Raw genomic sequence first — 19210 nt, 5'->3', positions numbered from 1 at the left:
TAAGTACCTTGGTGATTGTTACTTTTAATTAAGTAAAGAACTTGAATCTGCCACCACTGAAAATGTTTACTTTTATGATATTGTCTTTTGACTACACTGGAAATAAAAAAAAATCAAGACAAGAATTTTACTGATAAAAATCAAATTTTCTTGCATCGATGGGGGATTTGTTAAACTTAAACATAAGACCTGCAGGACAACTTAAATTATATAAGGGACCGTTTACTGTGTGACACCTGCTGTTTTCATGCTGCCCTGTTTTTGTTTATAAAAAGTCTACTCTCACTGTTCACACTAAATTGAGCTCATATATTTTGACTTTATGTGGGCATTATTTCTTTCTCTGTGTTGCAGCTCCCCACTGGTATCTGAGAAGTTGGAAACTCCATTAGTAGGGGCCCCTGATGAAAACCCATTAATGGCTGTGCAGTCGGGATTGAGGTCGGGGGAAAGACCTGGCAGTGCAACCGCACACAAAGCCATAAAGTCTGATGTAGCGGCCTCTAATCGAGCATCTGCAGCCGAGGAAGAATAACTGTGCCGGTGTCTGCAGACCTGTTGAATTAAAGGGGGCATTAACTGCTGCTTCCTCTGCATTATTGATGGAGAGCTCCATTCCTGAGACCATAATGCTTCCTATTTTTCCCCTTGCAATTTTCTGGTAGACGTCTCGCTGTCTTCAAACACACTTCCGTGGTGAAAGCGAGTGAGAGTTCAGGCAGAGTGCTCTTCTGCTCCCTGCAGGTTGCTGTTATTTTAAGCTGAACCGCCACAATCAATGTGGAACCATGAAGCCCCCGCAACTCTTGTTCCCTGGGTGAAGTGAAAGTAATCACAGGATGACAAGCATGGCACGATGAGTGTTATGCAAGATGCCACCTACAGTAACAAGGCCTAAAAAGGCAGTGAAGTTTCTTCTGTGAGGTGCCAGATCACATGACGCCTCAAACGCAGTGGATGTGAGTTTGTCCCTGTGGTGTGACCTCAAAGAGACAAAACCCTGGACTTTTATTAGATTCTGAAGCCAGCTCACTAACCAGGATTACCTTATGAGTCACCTCAGCTGCCACCAACAGTACATTTGTTGTCGAGCTCCCTAACAGAGGCTCACACTGCTGGCTTTATCTGCTCTCACACAGCTTGAGACACCTTACCTCACGGCTGACCTCATCCTGTCACATGATTTAATGAGCAGAGCTGTGTCACAAACCACAGTGTCAGGGCTATGACAGGATAGGTCTATACAATGCACCAAAGATTAATGAGGTCATCTTCCTCTCTCAATGCGCATAACAGACACGACGAAAGGAAGACGGTAATCTGATGACTTTGTGGATCCTATAATATAAATGACACAAACAGAATCAAAATAAGAGCATCTCCGTTCATAGTCACTTGCGAAGTGACGTGAAGCTGCTCCAGCCTTCATATCTGCTTTGAATTTTTCTACCCAGACTGGTCAGTGATAATGGGCTGACATTATTTTTTGTATTCAGTCCACAGGGATTTGTGTGCTCTGCCCTTTTGATTCTCCCTGCATGTGTGTGTTTTCCTGTGTGGGCTTTCTATGAAGTAGATGGCTTTGGCTTTATGATGATAACACTCTCTGAGGGCGGTCCAGAATCAATCAAATCCAAATCCAAATGCTTGCCTCCCATCTCTACAGGCTATTTCAAAGGTTGGTATTGATTATTCCACCCATCCCTGCCTTTTGGACAGAGGGGAGGGGGGAGCAGACGAAAGAGACTGCTTGAGAAATGGAGAGATGATAATGCAATTACAGGGGGGAAGCCTTTGTAGACTGGACATTAATGCTTGAGGAGAGTGGAAGTTGAATGTCAGAGACAGACACATGTGCTATCATAAACTCAGTGAGCGGTCAGGAGCCTAATTCCTCTTGTATTATTCAAGCTCTTTGGGATAAGGGAGTTTACACAAATTGTGTGTGGGTGGTGTGCGTGTGGTCTGGAGTACGATAAAGGGGAGGGTTTGTCATTTTTTTATTATTGCTGATGGGAGGGAAGGCTTCTTTGTGGGAACGGTGGAGGAATCTTCATCTTTTTCTTGCCCTCTGATTCTATTTATTCCTATTCTGTTATGTAAAAACAAAGATCAAATAGGAAAAAAAAAAGAAAAGATGGTGTTCATTTCCACCACCGAGGTGAAACCCCTTGACACAGCTGTCACCTTTCCACGTCCGCTTTCATTTGGTGGCTGTAATGAACTTTAAAAAATATATATATATATTTTTGCAGCTTGTTATTTAAAAAGAGACAAAACCCTCAAGCGGCTGCATTTTTGATGAGAGTTAAAAGAGGAATTCAGGTGAAGAGACAACAAAACACCAGACTTCAACACAAGAGAGTGTTAATTTTAGACCATGATGCTCTCTAATTTCATTTATTTTTAAACAGTGTTTTACTGGCAGCTTTGCAAGACATGGACAAATGGATTTGAGAAACACTTATGATTTGATTTAGAGGGAATGGTCAAACAATTTATTGTTTAGTTTAGAGTTGAAGCAATTGCATTATCACCATTTACACTGTGATTTTGAGATATTGATTAGGTTAGATTAGATTCAACTTTATTGTCCTTGTACAGAGAACAGCTACTAAGACAATAAAATGTAGTGTACGACTACAAATACCTTTTAGCATAGAGTCTATCCCAGCTGACTTAGGGCAAAGGCAGGGCACACCCTGGACAGGTCAACAGTCTATCGCAGGGCTACACTTGGAGAAGGACAACCAAGCACATTCACATTCACACCTACGGACAATTTAGAATCACCAATTAACCTCAGCATGTTTTTGGACCCAAGAAAACCCACGGGGAGAACGTGCAAATGCTCCCCACTGGGACATGAACTGGCGACCTTCTTGCTGTGAGGTAACAGTGTTACCAAACCACACCACCTCGCAGCCCTTGCCCAAATCAAACATTAGAAAATACCATCAAAAGAGATATAGACAAAAGTATTCAGGTGGTGCACTTTCAATATAATATTGCACAAAAATTGTGTATAGGCAGCAGGTATCATTGCATATGATTATGTTTGTCCATCAAAGTATTGCACATAACATTTATATACTGGCCAATGTGATTGAAACTGAGCTGAGTAAAGTGCCATGACAGCTTTAGGATCTTTTTTTTTTGCATCCAACCAAAAGTGCAAAAGCAGCAGTAAAGCGCATTACAGACAGTGTAGGAATGTTACAGTGTAAACAGAGTGACATGAACACATTAAATATATGAAAATAGGAGCTGTAGATATCAAATGTACATGTAAAGGTAAAGAGTATTTTGGTGAACTGAAACAGGTGGTATCTCATTGTAAAATATAATTCCAGTTATACTGGGGAGTGTCTTGATATATTCAAAAATAGAAAAAATAACAAATTAAACGAGATGTTCAGCACTCCTCCACGCCCAAATAATTTTCCCACAGTCCCTAAATCTTTTTCCCTACGCCCACCCACTTACCCAAAATAGCTCAAAGCGCTTCCTCCAAAAAAATCATGTCACATCATGAACCGGCCTCTTGGGTTTGTTTGTGTCTCAATATTAGAGCTGAAAATTGACAAAACATCATGTTAAATCCATCAAAATAAGAGACACGAAAGATGCTGGGAATCACAAGGAGGTGATCTGGGACCTTTTTAGTTTTTTTTTTATGTGGATCTTACAAAGTTTTGCACGTTGCTGCATTGAGGAGGGCTCAAGCATCCAGCTCTCAGCATGTGAAGCTGGCTGAGGTGAAGGTCTGTGCTGCCGCGCGTCGCCGCTGGGTGGCGCTGAAACACCTCTTCTAGTCTGGATCCACACACGCACACACACACACACACGCTAAGCACCGAGCTGGGTTCCTGCTGCTCTCATCGCATCCCTCGGACACCTCACAAATCCATTTCTCTAACTGCAACGAAGACGTTTCCCTAAAAGCCAGCCAGTAAATGTGGATGGCGGATTGTTAAATAAACGAAAAAAAAAACAATCATGCTTGAATTCAGAAACTATGAGTGACCGTGCGCCTTGCTGTCCGGCTGCCGAGGCGCTCAGCTGGCGGAGTTGTGAGTCAGAGCCGGAGGACCAGCAACTTTTATAGACTTTCACCGCCTCGCAAGTAGCCGGCAGCCCCCCCAAACAATCTAGACTTTCTTCCACTCAGGGATATCGCGTCTTGGAGAGCTCTGACATTAGACAAGTGTTTCTTTTCTTTTTTTCTTTTTCTTTTAAGGTTATGTGTTTTCCAGGGCGCCTTGAAGCGACAAGGAAATGGTATTTCCCTAAAGAAGAGCTTTTTTTCTTTTTTTGGTTGACAATGGAGAATAAATGAAAGGGGACGTTTCCCGGGATTAACCGACAGATCAACGACAGGTAGGTCCAAATTCCAATCATTTCGCTCACCTCACTGTGTAATTGGAGGATTGTTATATTCAGAGCGCTAACAATTCCTTTTGAGAATTTCTGAAAGAGCTCACGCGTGACTGCGAAAAAAACAATGATTAAGTAGGCTTATCGATTAAATGATCGATTGTTTCCCCCCCCTCTATGATAAATAGTTATTAACTGGTGAGACAGCAGCAGGCTACTGGAAACTAATGACTTGACGTGTCGTACAGGTGTTGCTGCAGGCTTGCAAATGTGCAACTTCGTCTTGTCTGGATTCAGTGAAAAAAAAATCAAAATCTGTGCAGCAACGTGAAGCCCTGACTGACTGCTTAAATTGGACCAAAGTTTCCCCCCTCTGAGAGATCAGCTCACTTGGTGCGCAAAGCCACTAAAGGAACTGTTCCATGTGCAAATTCATGAAGACAACTTCCTTTGAAAAATAGAATTTAAACAGACATATAGGAGAAATTAGTGTCTGATCATTTGTTAAGTGAGGAAGGCGCCTAACCCCCTGATTGTGGCTGACAATATTGTGGAAGAACTGCTATCTATCTATCTATCTATCTATCTATCTATCTATCTATCTATCTATCTGCAGTAGATTGCATCTAATTTCGACCCGTGTTTAGTTGTTGTTACCCCTAAAAAATAGCCTGTGTAATATTCTTTATCTTTGCATCTCCATCGCTTGTACCTTGGCAAAGGTAACCCCGTGGCTCCCCACAGCAAAGCTCTCCAGCCAAGTCCAACCTGTGAGCTGAAATTACAGCATGTGTGCCTCCCTTCAACTCCAAAAGCTGAACAAAAAAAAAAAAGAGCAGTTCCAGCTCTAAGCAGCTTGTTTGTGACTTAAGGAAAAAAAGCACAATGCTGTTATCTTGTTGTATTGTGCTATGAAGACACGGATGGAGTCCCTAATGAAAACTGGGTCTTGTGTTTGCTGTCAGCTGCTCTGCACACACAGTCTGTAGATATTTATGATTATGCTTACACACCACTGTGAATATTTCTCTCTTTTTTTTTCTTCAACCCCCTCTCCCTTCCACTCACTCTCCCCCTCCCAATTTGTCCTCTCTGCTTTTTTTCCCCTCTCCCTCTGCCTCTGTCTATCTCCTTGTTCACCTCGCTCTTTCATCTGCCCTTCATCCCCTTGACAAGTGTTGTGCGGTCAGCTGTTTTTTTTTTTTCTTCCCCTCAATTAGTGCTATCATCGCATTTCATCCTGCAGAATACGGGGATGGTAATAACCTTACACTCCTATTGCGGCGTGATACAATTCTGCTGTGATTAATTGAAGTCCCCTCAGAGAGTCAGAGGAGGCGTAGATCTTCCCTTTCACACTCACTGACAGGCAACCCATTATATTGTTTTATAGATCGCCGTCAGTAGCCCTTGAAGCTGCCTGCGGCCCACTGTTGTTCTGGAGGGTTTTATTGTGCAGGGTTATTGGTTGGTATTGCTGACAGGCAGAGCAAAGGCCACCCTGGGATTACTGGAGATGGGATCCCTGTGACAGTTCCACTGTACTTGACAGTAACACCGGAAACTTGAAGAAAAGATTTACTCACTCTGCAGTGGTTGTTGTGAAAAGTGGGAATTAGTTATGGAGCTACAGAATAAAGTTGTGCCCCCGTAACATTTCCATATTGCGTTTAGCATACATATTCTCTAAGTCTAAATGGTGAAACAAAAACGGTTGTGCTGTTTGAATGCGAAGAAACACACTGCAGTTGAATAACCAGCATGCGGAGGTAAGGCAGATTAGCTTGCATTTTCGTTTTTTCTTTTTAAAAAGCAACCATCACACAGACATTGTCGCAAACGGCAGTGCCTGAAGAAGGCAGAGCGCAGACTGAGGCTTGGAGAGAGTACTTGATATGCGTGAGCCACCAGGTGATTTCTAGAGGAAGAGAACACCATGGATAAGAGGCTTGTCTCTAGTTTTAAGGAGCCACCCCAGGCAGTATTTGTGTTCTCCGCCAGCTTCCTGCTCACTCTGTCAGATCAATAGGGCACAATATAAGAGTGTGGATTGTGTTTGCAGGCATAAGACAAAACAATACATGCACTGTAGTTTTTACACTTTATACATGTATGCACGGCGCCGTGCGGTTGTACGTTTAAGATTGCTGGTTTACGCTGCAGTGCCTCCAAATGTCTCCATGTGAGGCTGACATTTTTGCATTAACTATAGTGTGAGCTTTCCAGGGCATGTCTTTTTATGCAGGATGCATGCACATATGACAGCCCAGTGTCTTGTGACAGTGAACATAGCACAGCAAAACCATGAGTTAACCATAAAATCCGGGGTATTGCATCATTTCAGAAACTCTGTATTCACCACCAGCCCTGCAGATTTGGTTTAGCGGAACAATAAAAAGTCAGCCATCTATCTACATGATTACACCCGATTTCAGCACCTCAAGATTCGCTGCTCAGTGGCGTTCATAGACTAATGTGTTTAGAAAGCACAGTTTGTTCCACCTCTCAAAGCGCCAGCGCGAGCTGCTGGGGTGAATCCATCGGGTGCTTGAAGGGAAATTCAAAGCCCCACCATAGCAAACGAAATGCAGCATTGTGACGCTTGTGTGCAGCTCCGTCATGTACAGAGGAGGAGGAGGAGGAGGAGGACATGAGGAGAGTACATCCCATGTTTTATAGATGCCATTTAAAGGAGCATGCCCAGGATGGGCTGGCTGAAATGAACTGTAACCACAGACTAAACACCAAGACAATAAACTAACAAATTGGTTTTGTAGAAGCCAGCAGTGTCCCAGTCACTTGCCCGTGCCGATCCTTGCCGACGCGGCGAGCTGTTTTTCCCTGAGAGATTAGGCTGTGAAGCACAACTCCATCTCTTATTTATTCATGCTGATTTGCTGCGTGCGTGTTTGGCTGTGGGTGTGTGCGGGGAAGAGCGAGAGGGAGTGAGAGAGTGTGCATGTGTATGTGTGCACAGCTGAAGTTTAGCAGTGTTTGTAAAAGTGGGTGTTTTCCGGAGCGTTTATGTGAATGATGTATGTGGGCACATCGTGAATGTGGGTGCAGACTTCTGTGTCTTCTACGCCTCTATTCAAACTGTGTGTGCATGTGATGTCATTGTCCAGTTAGTGAACAAGGCTGGAGTACAAATTACCATGTAAAGTTCATCTGACTAAAAGGCATCGTTCTGACGGTAGATTCAAATTCAGATATTTTTTTATGGCTATTATTCCTCTTTGGGTACAGGGATGCACATCTTAACAACATTGCACCAAGGTGAAAGATTAAACCAATGGAAATCAATAAAGCAAGATTCTCAGAGAGTGTTGAGCAACTCTTTAACTCCTGAGATGAACGTCCGATTGCGGGCCTTAAAGTATTGTGACATGGACTGATAATGGTGCCAGGTGAAGATTATGTTGTTATGAAAACGAAGCTCAAACTGTGGCACCGTGTTTCATATAAACAGCAAAGTTTGTGGGGGAAATGCGGCTCTTTAAGTTTCCTACTGTGTTGTTCATCTTTTAACCTCTCAGATTTATCTTGTGAGATTGATGTAAACAAGCCGTACTGTGTGTAGAGTTTCGACTCACCGTGTGACACTTTCAAAGGGATTCCTTTCTCTTTTGAAAAATGGTTCCAACTGGGTTCCCAGACTACTTGTTGAACAGGGAAGACATATGTAAGCAAACTTGCATTCTCGAAGTCAAGTCACTTTTATTTATATAGCACATTTAAAACAGCAGAAGTTCACCTGTAGTGTCCAATTGAGAGCTCTAAGGCCAAATAGTCCTCAGCATATTCTCTTTCCAGCAGAGTGCTCACCTGACTCTGGCTGGGAGTTTGTCCTGCTCACTCTTAAGGTGTTGTGTACACTGAGGACAATGACGAGCTTCAGCAGAGAAACTTACTCCTCCATAGAGGTGGTTTTCAGCTTTGTTGGCCATCAGACTTTTCCACTAACCCTCCTCTTTCTCTCGCTCCAGCTCTCCTCCTTCAATCCCTCCACTCTGCTCCCTTTCCTTGCGGTAGTCAGTATTTGGCAGCTTTCACTCTCAATATTGTGCCATTGTGCTGAATTCCCATCAACCCCTTCTCCAGCACAGCAGCAAAGAACTCAATTCTCCAAGCCCTTAACCATCAGCCAAGTGAAAAGGTTGGGGAATTGCAGATTTTGAGAAGCCCCACTTCTAAACCTTGGTTCCTAGGGGAGAAAGGAAGCTCTCATTTTTTTTTTGTTGGCAGAATTTTTTTTTTCACTCTCCACCTCTTGTGGCGCCTGAGAGTCCTTAGTAATGTGTCTTTTTCCCTCTTGCTCTCTCTCTCTTTTTTTTCCTGGTGTTGCTGTCAAGCTCCAGCTCATGCCTGTAATCATTAGACTGCAATTTGGGTAGAAAATTGCAATTACAGGGTTTAAAAATGGGCCTGTTATTTTCTACGCTTGTTATTTCTTTGTTGAGAAAGCAGGAGAATGGCAACCCTGTTGTGATTATAATTAAACAAAACGGACTCAATAAAATTGGCAATTAATGTCAAAGATCCCTCCATGTGCTTCAGGGAGGAGGGCAGGTCGAGGGTTGTTTTTTTTTTTTTAATTGAAAGTTGAACACTTTACTCCTGTGATTTGGTTATGTGACTCTGGCACATTTTTTTTTCCTTGGTCCATCTGCCCCTCATCATGTAAACAATTGGAAGTGGGTTGGATTCGGTGACCTAAACATGGAGGCCAGTCAGGTTTCTTCATCATGAGAGCTTAACAATGAAAGAACCGAGGACCCTTCAAAGCAGGCTCTGGTTTTTCAAACTGTCATTAAACATATTGTGCAGAAGCCAGCGTCTGAACCTTGATCTAATGTACGAGATGAGAATGAGAGACAGAAATCTGGGTACTTGTGTTTTCTCTCCACCATGACAGAATTAGCTCAAGGGTAGCTGCAGTTCACGCTTCCCTTTCATCCATTCAAACACGCTCCCCCTATCAGTCAGTTCTGTGCACAATGTACTTGCACTATAAATACATACAGAACATTTCACTTTTAATTATTCTTATGCAGTTTGATTTATCAGTTACATTTTAATGAGACTAACAGATGAAGCACAGTCGTGTGTGAGAGAAAAATGGGGAGCATTTTGGAGTGTGAGCCAGGGATTGTCAGGGAGGCGTCAGATGGGCTCATTAGTGCTTTTCTAGGTGGCCATTGCTCCATCTACAGGGGATATTCTACAATTAACTTTTTTGTAACACTCATCATTAAAAGATATTATTAATATCGTACAAGAATTGATATATGCCAACATTTTGCTTTTGATTACAGTAAAGACATGAAATTGCCAAGTCACACTGTTGACAAATGTGTCATCACATCACATTAGTGTGAAGCCGTGCCTGAGAAAGGTTTGCATTGGCTGGGAATCAAACCCAGGTCAACTGCTTGGAAGGCAGCTATGCTAACCACTATACCACCAATGCTTAAAAACTGTAGGTGTCTTACTTATGGCTTCATTCACATCTAGTAAACCAGACAAATCAATTGTAGTTCTGTTTAATTGTCCTCATGTTTAGTGAATGAAAAACATGTGGTTAATCATATGTTACAGTTAAGGTTGAAGATATCACTTAACAACTTTTAAGGTGTTTCCACTCTTGTTACACCAAATCTGTTCAAGTATGTTTGACACCAAAGTCTGTTATAAGCAGGAATGTTGCATATGGAACTCAGGAACAGTAAAATGATCCATACCCAGTAGTACCCAATCATCACATTTATATATACATAACCAGTTGCTAACTCTTGTGGTGTTTCACTTCCTGAAAAACATTTTTGGCAGTGCTTATACTGGACCCTTACCAGACAACAGGCAGCAGTTTGATTTTGGAGTGTAGAATCACTGGGGTGCACATAAGCAAATGCACATGGGTGTCATTTTGAATGACACGTTCATACAGTATGTGTGTTTCTTTGATGCTCAAAGAGATTGGGGATATAATGTAAGCGTCTATGGAGCAGTGTCACATTTAGCAAAGCGCTATGTAAAATGCGGGAAAAAGGAAATCAATTTTACCATGTGACAGCGCAAACAAACGTTTGCATCCCTCAAACAAAATTGGATTTATGAACGTTATGACATCCTTTGCTCTGCTGGAAGATCACTTGTGCCGTTTCTGAAATGTACACCCACACTGCAAGAAATAATCGTGAAAAACATGCTGTTGAATCAACCAATGAGCCGGCTGGATGCGCAAAATCCTCACAACCTGTTGAGAGTTCGGAGGTATGCGGTTTGATTTTAACCCACAAAATACAGTATATGTTGGCGCTGCTTACAAATCTGAAAAAGAGAAACCAGCTAACATCATTGATCCTGTTGTTTTTGCGAGGGATGGCAGAGGTTGTAATGATGGGGCTTGCAATGCTTTAAGGGGGTTATTTTCACAATGGCGTGCTCTGGCTCAAACCCTGTATGAGTCAGTGTGAACGTTCCAGCTTAGAGGCTTCTTTCTCTTATCATTTGCAGTCCTTCCTCTTGTATCCACGACTGTATCTGTACAGTGCAGGCAGACTTTTCCTGTTACTGCAGCACATTTCTGATATGTAGATTGATGTGCCTTTTCCACAGCAGCATCCATTTTCAGATATAAAACGGAATTATAAGCCTTGGGATGAAAAACTATTTTGTTCCTTCTCCCTCCCTGCTCTCTCCTCCTGCTCTCTCTCTTTCCTTCAAACACACACTCACATGATCACACGCACACACACACACAACAACTCCCTCACCGTGGTGTGCGGGGTGACTAATTTCTCTTGGGCTTTGGACTTCGGCGTGAGAGAGGGTGAGAAGGAGAAAATGAAAGAGAGGAGAAGCAGTGGTGCACTGGCAGCTCAGAGGAAGCCGCCCACATTGAAGGAGCCTGATACCACCTCTCATGTCGCCTTCTTGGCCGCCTGTCTGTCTGTTCTGTCTCATAAAGCAGTGCGAGCCCAGGGCGCCCTGCATGTGTGCAGCCTCGGTGGGACTGTGTCAATTTGATCACTGTTTACTCCCCAGTTTCAGGTACTGGAGACAAATCACAAGCAATGTGCGTGGTGCTCCCATCTGTGAAGAGAAATTGAAATCTAAGTGTGCTGTTTTTGCATCCAATTTGAGCTGTCTTTGCTGGGTTCTGTAGAGTGGAACGGCTGCCAATCAGTAGGGCTTTGTTTACTCTCTGCGTCCTGCTGGCAACTGGCTGGTACAAATATCAGCTGCTGTAGTGTCACACACTGTGCCTTTGTACGATTTGATAAACAGTGAACTGAAATAGGTTACATGGCACTAAAATAACTGGTGTATGTTGTACTCATACATCAGATAAGTGAGAAAACCCTCGGTGAAACGGTCACTTTGAGAAGTAATTTCAATTGTTGATTTATCTGTAGAGAAAATAATCTACATTTTTAGAAAAGCTACTGAAGAAAATTGGTAAAAATCTGGGCAGCAGTTGAGTAGGAGCGTTAAACAACTCAAGAGAAAGACTTGACTGGAAAAACCAGTGAAATGTAAGTCCAGTACCACTTTTTATCTTTGGATATTTTGCTGCCTTTTTGCCTTTGGCTAGTTTAATAATAGTCTTTTTACAATTAAATGTTCTGCTATGCAACCTTGGATCTTGACATTCAGGTGGATGTTATTTTGATACCACTCATCTAAACATTGTGACAGATCAAGCACACTTCCACATGGCAACGGCGCACTCTGATGGCAGTGGTCTCCAGCTTCAGGACTACGTATCCTGCCAGACCACAATGGCTCAACACCGCAAAACAAAACCAAACCGCTCAGGAATGGCTCGAGGGACACAACAAAGAGCTCAGGACATTGACACAGCCTCCAATGTCTTCAGTGCCAATCTAATTGAGAAGCCACAGGATGTGTTGGAACCATGGATCCACGGAGGCCTCACCCTAGAATCTGCCGCCAACATCCCAGTCCCACCACAGGACACCCTCAGAGGTCGCGGACATCCACAATATTAGGCCATCGGTTTTAAAGTTGTGGTAAATTTGTGTATGTTAGCAGTTCATTAATAATTGATTGGTAATTGAAGAGGTTCTTTGCGGCTGTACTTTCTATTATGGAATGCAGTAATAAAAACATGTATTGCAGCACGTTTAGTGTAAACCAACATGCTGTATGCAGCAGCTTAATGAATTTCATGTTTCAGAGATGGGCACCGCTCGATCGTATGCATTTGTGGTTAATGAGAACAACTTATTGAGGCACGCTGTAGCCTCTAACCCAGCTGGCTACCTTTGCACGTCAAACCCTCTTTACTGTCATCCATCTAGTAGACGTGAAAACAAACAAACCAAAAACCTGACAAAATAATTTTAAAAAATTTCTTGGCTGCGAGGTTGTGAAAAATCTCTGTGGCTTATGTCTCTCCAGTAAAAAAATAACACAACATTATGAGTATGAGAAAATGCACTCATCTGTTTAGGTTTTAGTGAATGAGCATTTATCTGATGGAACAGGAAATATGATCATGCAGAGTAGAAAGGAAAGCATGGCCGTCATATTTTTGGTCAACTCATTACATCAGGCAATTATGTTTTTTTTATTACAAGTTAGATTCACACCCACTCCAAGACATGTGTATGTCTTTGACATTTGTAAAAATTGAGCAAGTAATTTCCACAATTCGTGCACGGACAGAAATACTTCTAAGGCCCTGCCTGTTTGACCAAAACAAAACTTTGCAGTCACTTCAATCAAGTATTATGTCTTACGTAGGGCTCAGCAGGCACTTATTTCACCCCACCAGTGACACGACTCACATGTTTTACTTCTGACACGGAACACCTCTTTTCTTCATGATTAGAGACATAATGGAGATATTTTAGCTGCAGTGCCCTTTTTCCCTCGTGTACATCTCTTAACACCTCTTCCCATGGCCCTAATTCATTTAAACATTTAAAACAGGGACCTCAATTATTCATGTCCCCCAGCCGACTGTGGCCCTTGCCTGGCCTCCTGTGGCACCCCGGTGCAGAGTGTGTCTGGATGGACACATTCCCAGGCTCCTCATTAATTGATGGCTCAGTTGACACCAGAGGTCTAATGCACTCTTACTCCGGCTCTGTGGCTTACTCTGCCCATCCAGCATGTCTTCTCTTCCCTCTCTCACACGAAGGGTGTGAGAGGTTTTCACAGAAAGTGTGATGTCATGAAGTCGCGCTAAAAAGGTTCAAAAGGTGTCTTTGCCCAACTGGACCTCACAAGGCTGTAGATCTGAGGGAAACTCAGTTCATGGCCAAACCACGGGACTCAAGAATGTTGTAACTGGACAACATATAGAACATTTATCGTTTTTTCTATCCTTCAGTCTCTAAACTTCTGTCCTCATTTTGTTTCTCTGGAGCTGGACCCTGCATTCCCCATCATTCAGATCAGGTAGTGTAGGTAGTGTTTACCTTCTCCACTGCTGCCTAATTCAAAGAGCAGTCTGTACCAGTAGGGAAGGTTCAAGAGGGTCATTATACGGAACATTCACCACAGGGAGCACAAAACATGAAGAGTAAAACAAGAGAATTTAGGTAATTAAGAACTGTGAAATCATACAAGAAGTACTTGGTGTTGTTTTTCTACTCCTTTAAGAATGTAGACAACAGGAAAAATTGGCTTTGAGCAAAACAAGAGTTTATGATCTTATTTAGTCTGGAAATTGCTAAAAGTGCATCAAGAAAGTATATGTCTGGTCTGCCATTAATTGAATATTGACATCTTTTGTCAGCGAATGACCTTGTAAAGCAAACAAGCGTCGACTTACCTGATTACTTATGCAGCATGTTTGTGTTAATAATTACTTTGTTCATTTAAATACGTATATCCAGTACAATTCCTTTTGTATTTCTGCTACTTCCCTACAATAACTGTTCCTATCTGTGTGTAGGTTTTTGTTTATATCTACTTCACTGGAGTTAGTAAAATTGTGTGACTGGTTTTTACACTTATATACCATTTAGGGGTTGCTGTGGAAGAAATGATGCCTACTTTCAATGACAAGGCTGAGTTTCAATGATCAAAGTTCATATTTATTATGCAGAAAAAATATGCTGACTTTTTGAAGCATGCAATAACCCAAAACAGGTAAGCACCACTCAGTAGTCAAACACAGCACAAATATGTAACACAAAATGGCTCTTGTATAAACCACAGGACTGTGATTTTATCAATTCTGACTTAGATGTAGCCAACAAAGTCAGATTTTTAAAACGATTTCCACTCTGTACCAGCACAGCCATTTGTACTCTTGAGATCTAAAAGATACAAAATGCTTAAAACCCCCATATTTGATGGTATTCTTCATATAGAGGTCTGAATCTGTTCTATTCTGAATCCTTACTGTACTCAGAACCCATATCACTATGTTGCACAGGTTTATAATATTCAAGCTCTTCAATGAAACGATGTTGGTTCTCTCTTATGTAGTTTTATTTGAATAGTTTTTAGAGGTAATTGCTAAATAAAACATGTACTTTATAAAAAGCACATATCTGAGTCAGTAAAATAAGCAGATTTTTGCATTCTAGTCTTGTTGCATGCTTCTTGTAGATCTTCTGAACCCTCAGGTTGATTACCATTGGTATATGAGTATAAAGTCCCTCTCTAGTCATTGATTTAAGCCGTTAAAATTCATTTCTGTATCAGAGTTACATATTCACCTTAAAATGGCTTGGATATAATTCTGCATGTTGCTTCCTCTAGAATACATAAACTTACGTTGTCCTTGCTTCTCTCTCCCCACTCAGAGCAGCTCTAGCTCCCGAGCTGATCTAAAACTCTGCTCCAATACTGTACAACTACTCCGCACTGATAGAAAGTTGTAATATTCCTGTAAATATGGCGGCGTGCATGGACGCAGCGGCCACTTCATTAGACAGCGAGAGTGAACGTTTAGTGTCTTATCCCAGATGTTCATTCCGCAAAACGTACTAATGAAATAATCCTGAAGAAACGCTCTCTCATCTTGCCTGTACTGCTGTGTATGTACAGCAAAATGACAATAAACTTGATTTGATTTGATCGATTTGATAAATCAGCCATATGTTTGATCCGGTCACGGAATCTGAAGAATATTGATATGGAAATCCCCAACCTGCAAGTTGACAGGTTTGGTGCCTTTGGTTTTTTTATGCATAAAACCTGGAAATCTGTGTTTCTAGACTGTTATTGGAACACAAATAAATGGCATTTACTGCTTATTTTGCTCATGATATGGCTTCTAGCATATAAAATGTACCACATGTTAAGAAGGTAGAAAAAAAGATTTTTACTGAATAGGGTCTTTAATATTGATCCATTTAATTTAAAATGGATTAATTCAGCATGTGCTTCATCTGCAGCTGAAAAATCACCAAAATGTGGTTTTCAAAGGATTTCTGTTGTGATTGCAAACACTTGACCTTGATAACAGGCTGTAGAAAATGAAAAAGGAGTCTTGACTCTTAAGTGCTTCTTTTTCCATGAAGTACAAAGCCTCCAACACAGGGGCCTGTCATGGACGCCTGAGTGCCAGCCTGACCACTGTATTAGAACTCTGCAAGAAATCAATTCAGGAAATATAGAGGCAATTATTTTGTCTCCCACATTCGCTGACAAAGTAGCAACTTGTGAGCCAAGAAGAAAATACGGAATTAAAGAAGAGAAAATAAATACGTCTACAGTGGCGTTTGGAGACTGTATAAGGAACATGTGGGGGATTTAAAAACCTGTATACCCCTGCAAAGCGGCTGTAATTAATGAGGACCGTGAATGTTATTAATTTGCTGAAATCCCTGCTGGTATTGTATCTCAGAAAAGCATCATATTTAAGATTTCTGAAGCCTGTCCAATGTTTACTGCAGTTTTTGGTCCATCATTGTGTTTCCTATAGAACCAGTGTTCAGTAACTGGCCTTTTGGGTGTATGAATCATGCACAGTATATCTGTGTTTGTGCCCATCAAGTTCATTCAGTGTCAGACGAGGCCATACTGTCGAAAATAGATCCGGCTCTCTTTGTTATCCTCTTCTGGTAAGAGCCAATGTTTGTAGCGAACATTTTAAGCTCTTTATAGTTGCTGGTGGGTTGAATTCATGTCAGAACACAGCAGCACAATAGCTTTGGATGTTTACAGCGCACTATTAGAAAGTCAGTTGAGTACAACTGATATCACTGAATTTTCCTGATGCTGTAAACCTCACCAATCTGCTAATACAGTTAAATCAAATTTAATCAGTACTGTAAGTTTCAATTTGAGTGTGACTCACTGCCATAAAATTGGTTTCATCAGTATCGTTTTTTTTTGTTCAAATTGATTCAATCTTTCACTTCTGTCGTTAACCGTGTGAGTTCTGGCATTTACCCCGTAATCGGATCTCAGAACTTCATTACACTCACAGGTCTCTCATGCAGAGCTTTCCAGTCTCTTATTTTCATGTCAAATGAGGTGTGCAAAGATCAGCTGTAAGCCATCAGCAACAGAGGCCAAATGGAAGGGTAATATAGCCCTCCTTATGCAAAGATGCACAGCTGCCATCTATGTATTAGCATTTGGGAACAACTCAAACCTCATAATCCTCAGGATAATTAAAAAGAGCACTTTTCCCCCTGTACGGCCTATTATCTGCAAATGAGGTCTGTAAGACGAGGCAGAGGGGGAAAGAAAGGGAGTTGATAGCTTGACAGCTACCAGTTTGTGGAGCTTTCACAGAATTAATGGTGTGAAATTTGACAGACAGTGATTCTGTATTAAGATATGGCATATCTTGGCCTGAAGGCCCCTTGGGCACCACTGGGACTACAGAGCTGGACATGGACGTGGACATTTGCATTACACCGAGGGTTGTGAAGGCACTTTCTTCTCATAGCTCTGGAGTGAAGCCAGAGAAGACTCGGCTACAAATAGAGCACATTCTTTCCAAAGAGCACGTTCTATGACACAACTGTAAGAATCTGACAGAACATCATCCTGACCGCTGTGAGGAGAAGAATAAATGTTCACTGAAAAGCGAAGAAAATGAAACGGGTCTGGCTCACTGCTAATGAACTGTGATATGTTATAGAAGCTGTCTCTTCCATCTGCTAAGAAAAAAAAGAAAGAGGAAAAAAAAAAAAAACTCACTGCAGGGATTGTATAGCTTGTACGTCTCTTGCTCATCCTTCCTTGCAGGCATTTTATTGTATATGCTACGCAGCACTGCTGAACAAACAGTGACCTGCTCTTCATGTGTGCCATGGATAAATAAAGGTTAATAAATTCAGCTATGGAAAATCTCCCGCTGCACATCACTATACAGCTCTAACAACAGATACTGAGGATCCTAATATTTGTTTCAAGATGGCCTATTTAAAAAAAACAAACTTTCATGTGATTTATTTTCATGTGATTTTATAGTGAATAAATGAGAACTGTGGTTGTATTGGTTTTAAAAATAAAGAATTTTTGGAGGAATTCTTTACATTTAAAAATGCTGATTGAACTTCCATGTTAGTCAAATGTGATTGGTGTAGCAGCAAAGACATACAGCAAAATTGTTAACCCAAATTTTGACATTAACCTCTCTCACAGTTTACACACCAAAAGTTTGGTTCTGCTTTGACCTCTTGCAGCTATGTCTAATTGTGCAATCAGGAATAATATTATAATATTGTAGTTATATTACAATTGTGCTTATATTCACTTAAACCTCCAAATTTAATGTGACTCAAATGCTGGCATTTTTAATGCCTGTATGATTGCTCTCATTTTTAGTGTTGTTGCTTCATTTGAGGGCTGCAGGGTGGCGCAGTTGGTTAGCACTGTTGCCTCGCACCTAGAAGGTTGCCAGTTCGTGTCCCGGTGGGGGCACTGGGATATTAGCGACCCTAGTGAGGTGTATAGATAATGGATGGATGGATGCTTCATTTGGGATCAGTTTGGTAAGTACAACGGCATCATGGCTGATAGCACCAATGGTCAAACCGACAAAAACAGAATCCAAGTTACAATAAATTTACCTCAGATAAACTCCTTACATTCAGCGCACTGATTTTCTGTACATTTCACATTTCAGTTTCTTTCCAACTGCATTTCAAAAACACCCGGACAATTAGACTGAATCATCTTTCACATTCATTACGCCTGACATTATATCACAAATTTCACTTTGCACAGAATGTCTGGTAGCAGCTGCTTGGAGCGATCAGCATCATTCACAAAGATCAAGTAAAGACTTGTTTTAGAAGTTGTATCTCTGTATAAGATCTCTATAAGTTCATGTACAACATCCTGTACAATTGTTCACATTAGTTGACTATAGAGATGGTTCAGTTCTTTTTTCAGAGCATGCACACAAACCTTCTCAGTTTGGGTTCGTTGGAGAGTTATAGTAACAACAGAGCTAAGCTGCTGAGCAGGGCTGTGAAAGTTGGTAAATATGGTGGTAACTACAATATGAAATCTGAATAACCAACATCAGCTCATGCCATGAAAAAAAAAGAATTTAATACAATTCCAAATCCTAAAATGAAAAAAAAAAAAGAATTTAATACAATTCCAAATCCTAAAATCTTTGGAATTTCCCAATTTGAAATGGATATAGCATTGGTGGTTAATCTCAACATCAGCGTTTTTAACAACGACTCAAGGTTTACCAGTTTAATTCTAAACTGTAGCTGTGAGTTAACAGAGTGAGTTGACTTTACTTGCCTTAAATAATCAACAGTGTTGGGTAGCTGTGCTGCAGTTACCTGAATAAACCACTTTCACTTACATTGTCTCGCTCAGTTTTGCTATTAAACGCAAAAGTGAACAGTAAATATTTAAAGCATTA

The 19210-nt window shown here is 41.3% G+C and overlaps 2 protein-coding genes and 1 non-coding gene across 3 annotated transcripts in view; 2 read left to right on the top strand and 1 right to left on the bottom strand.

The window, feature by feature from the left end:
- Nucleotides 1–19210, top strand: part of LOC103356200 (adenosine receptor A1-like) — a 711380-nt gene that overhangs the window by 273615 nt on the left and 418555 nt on the right. The gene's annotated exons all lie outside the window — the stretch shown is intronic.
- Nucleotides 4129–19210, top strand: part of tafa3a (TAFA chemokine like family member 3a) — a 104239-nt gene continuing 89157 nt past the window's right edge. Inside the window, exon 1 of the mRNA XM_008280128.1 lies at nt 4129–4380. The gene's annotated coding sequence lies outside the window, so the exon portion shown is untranslated. The remainder of the gene's footprint in view (nt 4381–19210) is intronic.
- trnag-ucc (transfer RNA glycine (anticodon UCC)) lies at nt 9776–9847 on the bottom strand. The gene has a single exon. It is a non-coding gene; the product is annotated as a tRNA-Gly (tRNA).

The sequence above is a fragment of the Stegastes partitus genome, unplaced genomic scaffold (genome assembly GCF_000690725.1).
Source record: "Stegastes partitus isolate 25-593 unplaced genomic scaffold, Stegastes_partitus-1.0.2 Scaffold5, whole genome shotgun sequence".
Classification (NCBI taxonomy): Eukaryota; Metazoa; Chordata; class Actinopteri; family Pomacentridae; genus Stegastes; species Stegastes partitus.
Note: the sequence above shows the minus strand (reverse complement) of the source record. Positions and strands in the feature narration are given on the sequence as shown.